This window comes from Convolutriloba macropyga, unplaced genomic scaffold, assembly GCF_964194025.1.
Source record: "Convolutriloba macropyga unplaced genomic scaffold, txConMacr16.3 SCAFFOLD_547, whole genome shotgun sequence".
Lineage (NCBI taxonomy): Eukaryota > Metazoa > Xenacoelomorpha > Acoela > Convolutidae > Convolutriloba > Convolutriloba macropyga.
The window spans coordinates 97,501-101,422 of record NW_027452934.1 but is presented as its reverse complement, the minus strand read 5'-3'; positions in this window follow the sequence as shown (position 1 = coordinate 101,422).

The following is a 3,922-nucleotide window of genomic DNA, read 5'->3' as shown; positions in this document are numbered from 1 at the left end:
ATTTGCATCGAGTTACTGGACTCGGTATGCAATAATTCTAACTTTTTTCTGCATAGTTCTTTGAAAAACTTCACTGTTTTTCTGAGGCATCAAGCTACTGAGCTTGTTATGCCATTTTCTCCAAGTTTTGTAAAACTGCTTTTCTCGTTCAAGCTGACTCGAAGTAGGAACCTTTGCTGTTTCAAACCTTTTTTAGAACATTTGCATCGAGTTACTGGACTCGGTATGCAATAATTCTAACTTTTTTCTGCATAGTTCTTTGAAAAACTTCACTGTTTTTCTGAGGCATCAAGCTACTGAGCTTGTTATGCCATTTTCTCCAAGTTTTGTAAAACTGCTTTTCTCGTTCAAGCTGACTCGAAGTAGGAACTTTTGCTGTTTCAAACCTTTTTAGAATATTTGCATCGAGTTACTGGACTCGGTATGCAAAAATTCTAACTTTTTTCTGCATAGTTCTTTGAAAAACTTCACTGTTCTTCTGAGGCATCAAGCTACTGAGCTTGTTATGCCATTTTCTCCAAGTTTTGGAAAACTGCTTTTCTCGTTCAAGCTGACTCGAAGTAGGAACTTTTGCTGTTTCAAACCTTTTTAGAACATTTGCATCAAGTTACTGGACTCGGTATGCAATAATTCGAACTTTTTTCTGCATAGTTCTTTGAAAAACTTCACTGTTTTTCTGAGGCATCAAGCTACTGAGCTTGTTATGGCATTTTCTCCAAATTTTGGAAAACTGCTTTTCTCGTTCAAGCTGACTCGAAGTAGGAACTTTTGATATTTCAAACTCTTTTTAGAACATTTGCATCGAGTTACTGGACTCGGTATGCAATAATTCTAATTTTTCTCTGCATAGTTCTTTGAAAAACTTCACTGTTTTTCTGAGGCATCAAGCTACTGAGCTTGTTATGCCATTTTCTCCAAGTTTTGTAAAACTGCTTTTCTTGTTCAAGCTGACTCGAAGTAGGAACCTTTGCTGTTTCAAACCTTTTTTAGAACATTTGCATCGAGTTACTGGACTCGGTATGCAATAATTCTAACTTTTTTCTGCATAGTTCTTTGAAAAACTTCACTGTTTTTCTGAGGCATCAAGCTACTGAGCTTGTTATGCCATTTTCTCTAAGTTTTGCAAAACTGCTTTTCTCGTTCAAGCTGACTCGAAGTAGGAACTTTTGCTGTTTCAAACCTTTTTAGAATATTTGCATCGAGTTACTGGACTCGGTATGCAAAAATTCTAACTTTTTTCTGCATAGTTCTTTGAAAAACTTCACTGTTCTTCTGAGGCATCAAGCTACTGAGCTTGTTATGCCATTTTCTCCAAGTTTTGGAAAACTGCTTTTCTCGTTCAAGCTGACTCGAAGTAGGAACTTTTGCTGTTTCAAACCTTTTTAGAACATTTGCATCGAGTTACTGGACTCGGTATGCAATAATTCGAACTTTTTTCTGCATAGTTCTTTGAAAAACTTCACTGTTTTTCTGAGGCATCAAGCTACTGAGCTTGTTATGCCATTTTCTCCAAGTTTTTGAAAACTGCTTTTCTCGTTCAAGCTGACTCGAAGTAGGAACTTTTGATATTTCAAACTCTTTTTAGAACATTTGCATCGAGTTACTGGACTCGGTATGCAATAATTCTAATTTTTCTCTGCATAGTTCTTTGAAAAACTTCACTGTTTTTCTGAGGCATCAAGCTACTGAGCTTGTTATGCCATTTTCTCCAAGTTTTGTAAAACTGCTTTTCTCGTTCAAGCTGACTCGAAGTAGGAACTTTTGCTGTTTCAAACCTTTTTAGAACATTTGCATCGAATTACTGGACTCGGTATGCAATAATTCTAACTTTTTTCTGCATAGTTCTTTGAAAAACTTCACTGTTTTTCTGAGGCATCAAGCTACTGAGCTTGTTATGCCATTTTCTCCAAGTTTTGTAAAACTGCTTTTCTCGTTCAAGCTGACTCGAAGTAGGAACTTTTGCTGTTTCAAACCTTTTTAGAACATTTGCATCGAATTACTGGACTCGGTATGCAATAATTCTAACTTTTTTCTGCATAGTTCTTTGAAAAACTTCACTGTTTTTCTGAGGCATCAAGCTACTGAGCTTGTTATGCCATTTTCTCCAAGTTTTGTAAAACTGCTTTTCTCGTTCAAGCTGACTCGAAGTAGGAACTTTTGCTGTTTCAAACCTTTTTAGAACATTTGCATCGAATTACTGGACTCGGTATGCAATAATTCTAACTTTTTTCTGCATAGTTCTTTGAAAAACTTCACTGTTTTTCTGAGGCATCAAGCTACTGAGCTTGTTATGCCATTTTCTCCAAGTTTTGTAAAACTGCTTTTCTCGTTCATGCTGACTCGAAGTAGGAACTTTTGCTGTTTCAAACCTTTTTAGAACATTTGCATCGAATTACTGGACTCGGTATGCAATAATTCTAACTTTTTTCTGCATAGTTCTTTGAAAAACTTCACTGTTTTTCTGAGGCATCAAGCTACTGAGCTTGTTTTGCCATTTTCTCCAAGTTTTGTAAAACTGCTTTTCTCGTTCAAGCTGACTCGAAGTAGGAACTTTTGCTGTTTCAAACCTTTTTAGAACATTTGCATCGAGTTACTGGACTCGGTATGCAATAAATCTAACTTTTTTCTGCATTGTTCTTTGAAAAACTTCACTGTTTTTCTGAGGCATCAAGCTACTGAGCTTGTTATGCGATCTTCTCCAAAATTGATAAAACTGCTTTTTTCGTTCACGCTGACTCGAAGTAGGAACCTTTGCTGTTTCAAACCTTTTTAGAACATTTGCATCGAGTTACTGGACTCGGTATGCAAAAATTCTAACCCACGATAAACTGTTTAATTTTGGGTAAATTGCTCCTACACTAATTTGATCAACACCTGTTGCGATAATAGCTGTTAAATGAACTGCCAGTGTAATAATTTTCAATGCCCGATCGACACTGGAAAAACACTTCAGCCTTAGACTACGAGTTTCTCCCACTCTTGTCGCCACTATTACTAAGTAAACAGTGGCGATAAAAGAGTGGCGATAAACTCGTAGTCTAATGATGGAAACAGTTTGATAAACTTGTCTAAAAAAACTTGTGTGGTGTGTGCTGTGTATGTGTTATGTGTGTGTGGTGTTTGTGTGTGGTGTTGTGGTGTGTGTGTGTGTTTTGTGTGTGGTGTGTGTATGGTGTGTGGGTGGTGTGGCGTGTGTTGTGTGTGAATGGTGTGTGGGTGGTGTGTGTGTGGCGTGTAGGTGGTGGGTGGTGTGGTGTGTGTTGTGTGTGGGTGGTGTGTGTGGAATGTGTTTGTGTGTGTGCGCGCGTGCGTGTGTGTGTTAGCGTGTGTGTTTGGGTGCGTGCGTATGTGTGCAAGTGTGTGTGTGTTTGTGTGCGTGTGTGTGTTGTGTGTGAATGGTGTGTGGGTGGTGTGTGTGTGGTGTGTGGCATGTGTTTGTGTGTTTGCGCGCGTGCGTGAGTGTGTGTGTGTGTGTTAGCGTGTGTGTGTGGGTGCGTGCGTGTGCGCGCGCGTGTGTGGGTGTGTGTGCGTGCGTGTGTGTGTTCGTGTATGTGTGTGTGGGAGAGGGGGGACATGAGGACAAAACGAAGAACAGATCTGACACCTTTGAAAGTGTAATTGTCCACAAAAAATAAAGAGGATGTTCAAAAAAAATCAAACCAATAAAACTGTGTTCAATTTTGAAATGATCGCAACAGGGCTTGATTCAAAAAATTACCACTCGGTTGTTATCGCCCTCAAAGTTATCATAACACCTCGGCTTCGCCTCGGAGTGTGATAACTTCTCGGTGGCGATAACAACCGTGTGCTAATATTCATTCAAAACCACTAAGGTGAAATTAGGGATATTCGAAGGTACAAATTCAAGTTAGTTTTGCGTTTTACTTCCATTTTCACCCCCCCCCCAACCAACTATCCCGCA